Below are 12384 nucleotides of genomic sequence, written 5' to 3'. Positions count from 1 at the left end.
AAAAGGTCATTATCAGTCCATGTCTCTTGCACCAATATTATGTCCTTGCTTATCAATGGATCAAAGTAATTTAAGCCTCTAAATCGGTGCCATCCGGCTACATTCTGCGATAGGATGTTTAGGGTGTTTATCATGCACTGGTCTGCATAATGTCAATTTTCATTCTCAGTGGTAAACACGGTTGTGGAATAATTATTACAGGCAGGGGGAGCACAAGTTGGTTTTATAGCTCTTTGTAGCTCTTTTCCTTGTTGCAAGCTATCAGATAATAAGTTGGTCATTGCAGTTTCCTCACTATCATCCCGTATATTTAAACATTTCTTCATTGTAGAGATGTTGATGTTTTGCTGAGGAAATGTATTGTCACGAGTCTGGGAGCCTGGTGGTGCCAGGTTTATTAGTGACTTTGCTATAGAAAATGTTGCTGTCAGTGTCTCTCTTAAATCATCCAATCTTTGTATAACATCTACTTGCTCCGAGTTTGGGAGCTCTCCGAATAAATCAATCAGCATTCCTTCAGGCATTTCCTCCACAGACTCCCTGTCAGTATCACGCACAGTCTGTTGATTATTACTCTGCTTACTCAGAGCTGTTGCTGTTACACCTGCTTCGCATTTACCTGTAGATGAATTACGGCAATTGGTTTTTAAAGCAATGGTGTTCTCTGTGTCAGGCCGATCCAAAAGTGGGCTCACTTTCTCTGAGGAGAAGATACGTATTGGAAATATCTCAAAGATACTCAGAAAGGACTTCATTCTGAAAAGCATGTTGGGGACTATGGACTGCTTAAAAGTTAACAAAACTCGAGAGCAATTTCTTCTGGGTGGCAGCCATTTGGCATGCATTAGATCTATCAGGGAACATTCACAATGTAACAGCTGACTCAAGGATATCATCACAGCTCTTCTAATGACCCATCTCCCTCTATTCACTCTGTTGTCATATATCTGCAAGGAGATCTGGTTAGTTTGTAGGGAGTAGTTAAAATTCTCCCCACTCAGACCTTTCCCCCGTTGAGGGCATCCTTTCTTACGTATAATCACATTGGGGGTGGGGCTGTCTTTAGTTTCTGTATAATTCCCTTGAGGGCCATCCATGAGGGCAGTAGTAGATATCCTCCTGTTTTCTTCAATTCTATTTGAGTTACTTTTAATAAACTCCACAAGGGACTCCGTCAGCAAGTTGATTTTGTCCTTAACTGTTGTTAAAAGTTCAAAGATTGAGATAACTGTATGTGCTGTAAGCAAGCATTGTCTAGATATAAAGTCTGTTACATTCTCCCTCTTTAAGTCTGCAACATCCTCCTCCTGCATGCTTTCAGCCGCTGCCGACCCGGCCACCACAAACTGGGGTGGGGAGGCATCCCCCACCCAAGGGGAGGAAATCTCCTAAAGCTGCCAACTTCCCAGCTCAGCCCGTAAGTCCCATTCCAATGAACTCTGTGTGTTAACTCCATCTGAGAAGGAAGTTAGAGTCGAATTACTTACTTGAACAGCTTCCTTATTAGATGTATATTCATCCAGTTTCTGTTGCTTCAATGGTTTCGGTAGGCTCTGTGTTATAGAGTGTGCAGATTGTCGCTTTTTCCTTTTTCCCATTCTAGAAAGTTTGTTTCAAGAGATGCCCAGAGGAGCCCCGATCATGGTATTAGCAATCCTGAACTTGGATGAAGCTAAAAAGCTCTGAATCTTCCTGTTAGATATTTGAGATTAATTCATTTACTATCAACTTGACAGAATATCTTCAAAAGCAGAGTATGGGCTGGTCTTTTAAGTGATCAGTATCAGTGCCTTCTCTGGTCAGGGAAAAATGATAAAGACTTTTTTAAAAGATTGAAAGCCTTAAATGGGCATTTTGCTGAAAGGAAAAAAGACTGAACTTTATGGATTTGGGGATTAAAAAGGGTTAGACAGGGAGGGGAAAGATTTTTCTGCCCACATAGCACTAGTTTTCAGTCTTTATTCAACTCCAGAAAACATCAGAAACAGCTATTAGTCTGCCATATGCTCATTGCCCTATTAAGAGTGCTTCCTTTATTCTTTGCTGTTCATGGAACACTTTTACAATCTTTATGAAGAACAATTTTGCCATTTTTTTCCTCAGCGGCAGTTTCTTCAGCAGTGGCAAAATCCATACTTGTGGCTTTTGCTGAGAAGAGAAGAGAAGAGAAGAGAAGAGAAGAGAAGAGAAGAGAAGAGAAGAGAAGAGAAGAGAAGAGAAGAGAAGAGAAGAGAAGAGAAGAGACTGATGAAAGTTGTGCTCCTTAGATGAAATCTGATTCAAGCCAGCATTTTGGATAACATTCATTCTGTTACCATTTTGTATCTGATGTATACTAATTACATATTTTGTGGTTAAGGCTGAATTGAATATTACCTCTGAAGTTTACAGAAAATTATGGACCTGAGCGTGGATCCTAAACTTTAATCAAGGCGTTATATTCAAACTCATGCCTTTGGGTACACATAGGAGCACATAGTTCCCTAACAGGGTTATTTAGTACCAATTAAGGGTCAGGCAAGGATGTACAATGGCTCCCATCTTGTCTAATCTCTACATTAACAATATCCCAAAATCCCCTCATTCAACAGATATGCATATGCCTAAAGACAAAAGTAAGGGGGGACGCGGTGGCGCAGCGGCTTAACGATGCTGAAAGTTGCCGGCCAGAAATGGTTGATGCTTCAGCGGTTCGAGTCCAGCCTTCGTGTTAGCAGGGTGAGCTCCAGTTTCCTCCCCAGTTCCTGTCAACCCAACAGTTCGAAAACTCACGTGAGTAGATAAATGGGTACTCTCACTCTGGTGGGAGGAAAAATGCTGGCGGCGCCTTGCAAAAAAGGAGTCGGGAGCAGTTGCCGATAAAGCGCAAAAAACTGTGCACGCCCGAAAAGGGCGCGAAGCAATGGAAACCCCACCTCCTGTGCTCGCCAGCTGGGCTCTGCTTTAGGAAGGAGGCTCTGGCAAACCAGTTCTGAAACAATTGCCTTGAAAACTGCAAGGACTCGTCCAAGCAGTCACTGCAGAGTCGGTAACGACTGAGTGCCGATTAAAAAAAAAAAAAAGTCAAAAGTAAACATGTAAATATTCTGCTTTATGCAGATGATATGGTATTGATGTCGTACACCAGGTAGGGATGAGAAGACTGCTATGCAGGTTTAGTTCCTACTGTGCACTCAACTACCGGAACATCAAGAAGTCCAAGACCACAGTAGCTGTTTTTGGGAAGAGGTGGACTGGATTGGAGCCTAGATAGGGAACATATTGATCAGGTTAAGTCCTGTATCTACTTAGGACTTGTTTTTACAGAAACCGATTCCTGGTTCCCCCATTTTAAGAGGAATTCTTTAAGGGATACAGCCTATGCCATAAGGCAGCTCATCTTGCAGAGCTACCCAGATATCCAAATTCCAATCATAAAGGTACGTATATAACAGCAAAATACTCCCAATGATTCTGTGAGGAACATGAGTTTCTAGAAGCTTCAGATGAATGGGATCGCCTTAATAAAACCGAAACAAAAAAGTGAAAGAAATTCATTTCTTGGCATGCAACTCCACTGCATCCCATCCAGGCTCACCCCTAAAAGGTTATGCCTTTAAGGCTCTGAGAATCCCATAAATGTAGTGAAGGAAATAGTCTTGTCCTGCAGTTGCTCTCAATGGGGCTCATCCAAACAGCCACATTATCACATATTCCTCCAATCCTTGAGTCAGCTAAAAGAATGCATTGAAAAAGGGAGCAATACTTTGGGAAAGGAGCCTACAACTTTATGCCCGTATACATTGGAGGGATACATTGGAGGATGGCAGGAGAAGCATCATGATGCAAGCCATGCCTTACATCATAATGCCACTCGTCTCATCCTGAATTTTTTGACACCCCCCATACCTCCGCCCTGATATTTTAAACTAGGATAACAGTTTTAGAAGCCTGCTTGGAAGAACACAAGCAGTAGGTTCTCTGGAGAGTGGGTGAAGAGGTAGCCTAATCCTTGTCCACCAGCTCTTCACTGAAAAACAGAGTAAGAAAGCCTGCACATATGGACAGCTGTATTGATGTAGTTTCCAGGTGTATCAATTGACACTTTGGTTTCTCCAAGTGCTCCCTTTATCGTGCTTTGTTGTCATAATAATAAATAGAAATTAGTTGTCCCAGTGATTACCATGATAGTCCCTATGATTCTAACTATGGATATAACTGAATCCAAATCAACTATGATTAGTCATAATTAAAGTCCTATTGATTTTGATAGAGTTACTCAAACTATAACCACATGTTATTATACTGTACAACCTTTTTGAACTTCTTGTTTAGCCATCATTAATACTCAAATGATCAGCAGAGGTAGTCTATGCATTCTGAATCACATATTAAATGCTGCAGTCTCTGAATAATTGTAATTATCTTAGAATTACCAGATTTCTGCAGCCAAGAACTGGTAGTCCTAATTATATTGCTGCATATTACTTTTTAGCATACTTTTTAAATAAGGATTTTGCCTACAATAGTTAAAACTAATACAAACAAAAGTTAAAGGAAGAAAAAAGAATAAGAATAAAAAGGGCAAGAAAAAAGAGAAAAGAGAAAAAAATATGATAAAGAAAAAGAAAAGAAATATATAAAGAAGTGATTTCCAACCTTCATTACAACAAGTATAGACAAATTTAGTAACTCTTCATCCCCTATAAGGTTATAGACAGATATCTTTTCATTCCATCTCTCATCCTTTATCTATAATCAGATCCATAAAACATCAATTTTTCCACCCTGGTGTCAGCACAATGTCCACAAAGTGTTGCCAGAACTTAGCAAATAAGTGTCTTATTTTAACCTTGATCAAATAAACCTACTTTATATTCTTTACATACTTTATATATGTATTTTATATATATTTATATTATAAATGTAACTTATATTTATATTTATATTATGTGTTGGCAGGCACTTCCAAATTCTAGGCAAGCATTTTAACAATTGTGACAAGAAAAAGAACTGGGATGCAAGAAGGAAAGGCGCCAGACATATCTCTTACTTTGGTTTTGTTGCTCAACTCTTTCTCTTTAACTCCTTTGAAGCTTCAGATTTCTCCCTCCTGACAGTCTGGCATATGATCGGTATGCTGCCATTTGCAATCCACTGCACTATGAGACGGTGATGAATTGGAAAGCCTGCATTGAAATAATGATTCTGGTTTGGGTTACTAGTCTCCTCTATGGAATGCTGCATACCACTGGGACCTTTTCCATCCCTTTCTGTTCTAATGTTGTCAACCAGTTTTTCTGTGAAATTCCACAACTGCTAAAGCTACCTTGCTCTGGCTTCAATCTCATTGAAGTAGGAGTTCTTGTGGCCAGTTTCACTGGAGGATTAGGTTTTTTTATTTTGATAATTGTATCTTATGCCATGATCTTCAAGGCAGTGTTGAGAATCCCTTCTGTGAAAGGAAGGCAGAAGGCCTTTTCCACTTGTCTTCCCCACCTTATAGTCTTTTCTGTGTTTATGGTAACTTCACACTTGGCCTATGTAAGACCTCCCTCTAACACCCCAACTTACTTAGATGTAGCATTCACTGTCCTATATTCCTTACTTCCACCCCTGGTCAATCCAATCATCTATAGCATGAGAAATAAGAATATTAAATTTGTCATGTCTAAACTGTGGAGATTCTGACAATTTCTTTCAGCTGTGTTTTCTATTTGATTCTCTTGTCATTGAACTTTCTATGTCTTTTGCCTTCAGTTTTCTCAGGAAGGGAAAGCAATTCCAAAGGGAAACACAGCTGAGATACAGATCATATCCTTCCAGATTGTACTTTACCACTTGAGAAGTTGGTAAGCTACAATCCCATATCCTCGGTTTTTGCCATTCCAATCAGGTGGAGTTCAGGAGGGGAAGATGACTGAGAAGAGCTAGAAAGATCCTACTTCACTCCAATTTTGTTTAGGCAACTCCAAAGTTCAAGTGATCAGAGGTGATAAAATATAAATTGTGATTTTAATTATGGAGAGTTAATTATGGGAAAGATAATTCTGTTTCTACACATCTTTGTCTCAAAGGACTTTTAACCACTGAAAACTTCTTTAGTTCCAACTCAAACTCTTTCTTTGCAGAGTTTGAGTTGGATCAAGTCAAATAAATGCAAATAATCATTATAATACAAGAATTTAGATATATTTGACAAACTAAAAAAATCACTTTCACCTTTTAAAGTTTGCTTTTTAAAATACCAAAACTGAATTAAATATAAAATTTCAGAAAAGAGACCTGGAAACTATGGGCATAATCTGAGGTCCTACCAGAATTCCTGATTGCCTTCTCTTACATCTATTTTATCTAGAACCAAAGCAGCATAAAGCAGTTCCTTTCAGTCTAAGCTTTGATTCACTCAGTTAGGTCCCTGAATTGCTAGCTCAGCTTGACTTGTGATGAAGCCTGGAGACCACAGACTCCTCTTTGTGATGTTATGCTGATGCTTGCTGCCTGAGTATGAAAGACATCTATTGACACTTTGTTCTCATGTCATTTCCCTGGAGATAAAATATAGTCATGGTATTCTCAGGTTGATGCTATATAGCTGAAGAAGGAAGGCTTTGCAGAATAAGGTTCTACCTCGCCCTCACTTTTAAACTCTAAACATTCTTAATTTTTAATTTATTCTTCTAATAAGTTTATGAGCTTTTGATTATGTACATTTATGCTTTATGTTTATGTAAGCTCTGATCTGATCTAACTGAAAATAATAATAATAATAATAATAATAATTATTATTATTATTATTATTCAGTTTACAGCTAGTTAGTTTTGCATTTTGAATAATGAAATTGCTATTAATGTCTCAGGACATTGTGATATGGTTCAAATAAAAAAATTAATAGTCAATGCCCTATTAATTCTTTTTACGCTATATAATTTAACACAAAATTTGTAATTTTCTATACTTTCTGGTCAGAAGTAATGATGCTGAAAGGATTAATTCTCTTCTAGACATGAATGGAGATTACATAAGCAGTGGGCTGGAGGTGAATAGAAAATGTTGTCCATTCCTGTCTTCCAGAAACATTTGCTGGCCTATACAGGGCAATCTGGAGGTACAAATATATCTTAGAGTAAAGCCAGTGGATTCAATAGGACTGAAATTAGAAATGAAGAAAATGTACCCCATTCTCATCCCTGTTATTATCGAAGGCTCTGTATGTTTTATAGTTTATTTAGTGGAAGTTTCTCTGAATTCATCCCAAAATATATAATTAAAATGACATATTCAAGGAAGTTGTCAAACATCATGTCCATGGCAAAAATTGTATCAGGAGAAGAGGAGAAACATTCCTTTAAAACTGGAGAGCTAAATACAGCTTTGAACTCTTTCCACATTTTGTTAGGGATGAAATGAAGGCAACATTATGAGAACATCTACTTCAAAAACCATGGGAACATTTCATGCTTCAGGTAGAGGAACATGTTCCTACTATGGTGGAAAGAGAATCAGAGTTGGTAAAGTTTATTTATTTTCATTAATCAGTCAGATATACATTTACAAGGTATCACAAAAACAACAAAGATATAGATCAGAAATGCCTTATTTTCTTCCAAGTTAATTTTGTGGATAGATCAAGATTATGTAATTGCCACCATTCTAAAATGATAAACTGAGCATTCTGAGAGTGAATGTAATCTCCTCTCTTATCAGTTCTTCTCCAGGTAGCATGGAGATGGCAGATTAATACATTCTGACATTTACTCATTCAGACATGATTATGAACAATTAAAACTTTATTCTCCAATAATATTCTATGAACAATTAGTATAGGGTATAATTTCAAGGTACATTGACAAAACTCATGCTTATTCTCACAGCATTAGTTTAGTTTTTATGGACTACCAATGCTCCTCTCCTCTCCTCTCCTCTCCTCTCCTCTCCTCTCCTCTCCGCTCCGCTCCGCTCCGCTCCGCTCAGCTCAGCTCAGCTCAGCTCAGCTCAGCTCAGCTCAGCTCAGCTCAGCTCAGCTGTTAGTGACTTGCAAAACTTGACACAGAACCACAAAAGGATCTACAAGACCCAAGAGGTCAAAAGAAGAGGTGAGGGATAATCTAGAGAGAAAAGTTTGGACTTGCTACCTATCTGGAGAAGAGAGAATGGCCATTGAGTCAAATGAATTCTACACACTGAACAAGAAATGCCAGCACTGTTAATCTCTCTGAAGGTGAGAACTGGATAGAGCAATTTTATTCTGACACCCTTTGCTTGAACAGGACAGTACAAACTCAGCTGATCTGGACTTGTGACTCCTGCTCAAGGAGCAGGTGGTAGCCATAGCTAGGGGTCCTTCACAGATTCATCTTATACACCAACTGCACTCCTGGACTGAGAGGCCTTGCTTACATTCACTCGTACCCTGGACACTTCCCATCTTGTTTATTGCAATCTTCTTTGCACAAGCTGCCCTTGAAAACCATCCAGAAATTACAAGTTGTCCAGAATGCAGTGCTGTGTGCAATTTTGAGTGCACCAAAGTTGTTCATGTTACACACTGCTGTGGTGAGCTGCACTGGCTTCCAGTTTCTTTCCCAGTGCAGTTCAAGGTGCTGGTTATCATCTTTAATCCCCTGAATAGCGCAGGACTAAGTTATTTGCAGGTTGCCAGTCCCTGAGGGAATCTGCTTGCTTTGCCAGGTCTGATACAGTGTGTGTGTCAGGCCTAGCCCAAGGAACTCCAGGAGACCATGCAGATTCAGTTCAGCAATGTTTATTAGCTACAACCTCTAGCAAGAATCTTCCCAGACTGAAACTAATTCCCAGGGTCAGCCAGTCAACACAGAGTGAATTCCTCAGGGAGGTGCCAGCCTCATCCTCTTATCTCTTCCCTGCCCTTCAGGAGACGAAAGAGGATGCTTCCCTCCCTGAGTCTGGCCTTCATAATTCCATTCCATCACAGTGTGTGCTCCATGTCCTTTCTCTTCAATGTTTCCATCTAGTGGGACCTAGGCAGCACACCTTCACTCTTAGTGCCCTTGTGCTTTGGAACACCCTTCCCTCTGAAATCTGGTAGGGCCCAACCTCTTGACCTTCTGAAATACCTTGAAGACCTTGTTTCTCCCACAACCATTTGGGTTGTGTGTGGCTGGAGCCCAGTATAGTTCTTTGTTCCATGTAAAGTGTGTGTTTCTTTTAGGGGTACTGGGAGATGTTATGCTGATTTTTATGCTTCTATTTGTTTTTATTATTATTTGTAAGCTGCCTAGGGTTATGATACATAAGATATGACTATATAAATTTTAAAATAACTAAATTAGCACACTCTTCCAACAAAGTAAATAGCAGGCTAAAGACAAAGTGAAAGAGAGTCATCTGAGAACAAATTTCAGGTATAGGCTACAATGACAAATACATAAATAAAAACACTATTAAAGTTGTGTGCTGCCCAACTCCCAAAGACTCTGTGTGGGTCAAAACAATTGAAAAAAATTGCAATAAAATCAATAAAAGTTAAAAAGATGGCAAGTACAATAGTCCAGATGGAATGAAGCAAAGGGCCTCAATCACCCTCACCAAAGGCCTGGGTGAAGAGAATATACTTATTTTTCTGAAAGACATAGATCTTTTTTAAGAATAGATATGATTTGGATTTCTAAGACTTTGGCTAATAATGTATATAAAGTGGAGATATGTAATGGATGGCATGAGCGGGGAAGATTCTGGAATGAAATTCAAGGTTGTTAGGAGGGAGGAGAGACATTGCAGAGCAAGCACCTTCTGAGTCCTCAGCAAGAGCATGGGAAGACAAAGAGAAGGCTGGCCCCTTCCTAGAGTCCCACAGGGTATATCCACTAGTTGCTTTAGCATAGGTTTAGTCTGGCAAGATTCTGTCTATAAGGTGCAAGCTAATAAAGGAACTGAACTGTATTGGATTGCCTCGTTGTTGTTCTTGGGCTGAACCTGACAAGATATTACCAAAGACACTTTCAGATCGTAATCCAGTGACTTTAACTTTTAAAAGGAAAAATGGATCTTTTAGATGGAGACTGAATGAGATGTTTTTACAAAAAGAAATTGTAGTGGAGGATTATAAAAAGAAGTTAAAGGAAGTTTTTGAGAATAATCTTAATAATGGTACAGAAGTAACTATAGATTGGGATATAAGTAAAGCTTTTGTAAGAGTGTATTTAAAAAGAAAAGGCAAGATAAAATGCAAATGATCTTAGATGAGATTTAAGAAAAGAAGAATTTAAAATATCTCCAGGGATGATAGCTATTACTTAGCAAATCAAGCTTTTACAACAGATAATGTGAATATGCAAAAAATGTATCACAAGCATTATAAGGTATATATAAGATATAAGGTCAAGAAATTTCCTCAGAAAAAGTGGATAAATACTTGCATAAACAGAATTTACAGAATATTACAGGTAATTAGGGACAAATTTTGAATGGACCTATAACAATAAGGGAGCTGCGTGAAGCTATCAAAAAGACTCAAACAGGAAAGGTACCTGGTCCAGAAGGGTTCTGGCCTCTTACTATTAATGTCTGAAGATTACCTTAACTTAAATTTAATACCTAAAAAGGGATAAGATTTGACTTTAAGAAGAAACTATTGACCAATATCATTACTGAATAATGACTATAAGCTGTTTACCATGATTTTGGCTGAAAGGTTGAAGATGATTTTACAGGATTTTGATCATGAAGATGAATGTGGATTTTTACCTAAAAGACAATTACAAGAATAATATTAGAAGTGTTTTGGATACCTTGGAGCAACATAATGAAAAACAAGCTGCTTTGATATTCTTAGATGCAGAAAAGGCATTTGACAATTTGCATTAGACTTTTTTGTTTAGAGTTCTGGAACATGTGGACCTTGGAGAAAATGTTATTAAATGGGTAAGATTGATTTACTCTTCTCAGAAAGCACTAATAATCGTTAATGGAGAAATAATGAAACCTTGTATGATTCAAAAAGGGACAAGAAAAGGAAATCTACTGTCTACACTTTGGTTCATTTTAGTTCTTGTGGTACTGAATAGAGACATAAGAGAAGATGAGAGAATTAGGGGGCTTAAGATTTAAAAAGAAATTTATAAATTAAGGGGATTTGCAGATGATTTAGTGTTAGTTTTGGAATATGTACCAGACAGAGTAGAAAAATTAATGGGGAAATTAAAGGACTTTGGTATGTTAGTAGGTTTTAAGATTAATAATCAGAACAGAAAGATGTTAAAAAATATATGAAATTAGAAAATCAGATAGAACTGATGGAGAAAACTGGTTTTAAGATTGAGAAAAACTAAAATAGTTGGGTATTACTGTCACAAATACGAATTGCATACTATTTCAAAACAATTATGTTAAGACATGAAATGAAATTAAAAAGGACATGTTAAGATGGGAGAAATTAAAATTGTCACTGTTGCGGAGAATCTCTGTTTCATTAAGAATGATTTTGTTTGGACTTCCGGTGGAGGACTAATTGCAGAAGGTCCCTCCGGCTGAAGCTCTTCTGAAGCTGGAGCATTAAACGTGGTTAATTCGGTTTCTCAGGAATTTTTAGAGACATGAAGCATTCTCCAGGCAAGGGGAAGCTATCAAATCACATCACGTGTCTTCCGGACAGGTATAACTTATCAATCAAATGTGGATCAGGAATGAATGGTGAGCAATCAGCTGGGAAGCAGGCGGATCAGCTTGTCAGCACCATGTTTAAAGCCTTTTAAAGAGACACTACTTCCGACCACCCCACCTCTAAAATCAATTTTGTTGTAAGTTATTTAAAGAATTTAAAGAGGCTATCCCCACTACAGAAATATTTCTTCTCTTGGTTGGACTTTCATTATTTTCTGGGACTTTTAAAGTGCGTTGTACTGGATTTGAAGGATTGACATAAGAGCATGCAATCTGGAAGTTTTAATATTTTTAAAGAAGTTTTCTACGCTTTTAGGAGACTACTTTTATCTATGTTTTGTTTTTGTTTTTAAAAAGGAAGAGTTTTATATAAGTTTTTTCTTTCCTCTCTCTTTTTCTTTGTGGAATTGAGAGAGATTTACTTTTAAATGCTGTGGGAAAGTTTTGGTTTGGTGATTTTCACAAGTTATGATTGGCTGCAGATTCAACCCTCTTTTGTTTTGTTGCTAGTTTGTGAGAAAGCAAAATCTGCTGATTTTTCTAAGCTGGGATTGGCTGCTGATCCCCCCTCCCCCCATCTTGCTGCTTGTTGTGGCTATCTAGTTACGTTTGCATTTGGGAATTATCACTTTTGGCCACAAGAGGGAGCACAAATATTAAATTGGACACTATCAAAAGGAAGAAACAGATATCCTTTTTTCCTTTCTTTAATTTTTAATTAAGGGTGGAAAGAAGAAGAAACAGAAATAATGGCCACCAAAAAG

This window comes from Python bivittatus, unplaced genomic scaffold (genome assembly GCF_059951505.1).
Source record: "Python bivittatus isolate LINGU-HERP-01145 unplaced genomic scaffold, Pbiv_v1 ctg000460_np1212, whole genome shotgun sequence".
Taxonomy (NCBI): domain Eukaryota; kingdom Metazoa; phylum Chordata; class Lepidosauria; order Squamata; family Pythonidae; genus Python; species Python bivittatus.
Note: the sequence above shows the minus strand (reverse complement) of the source record.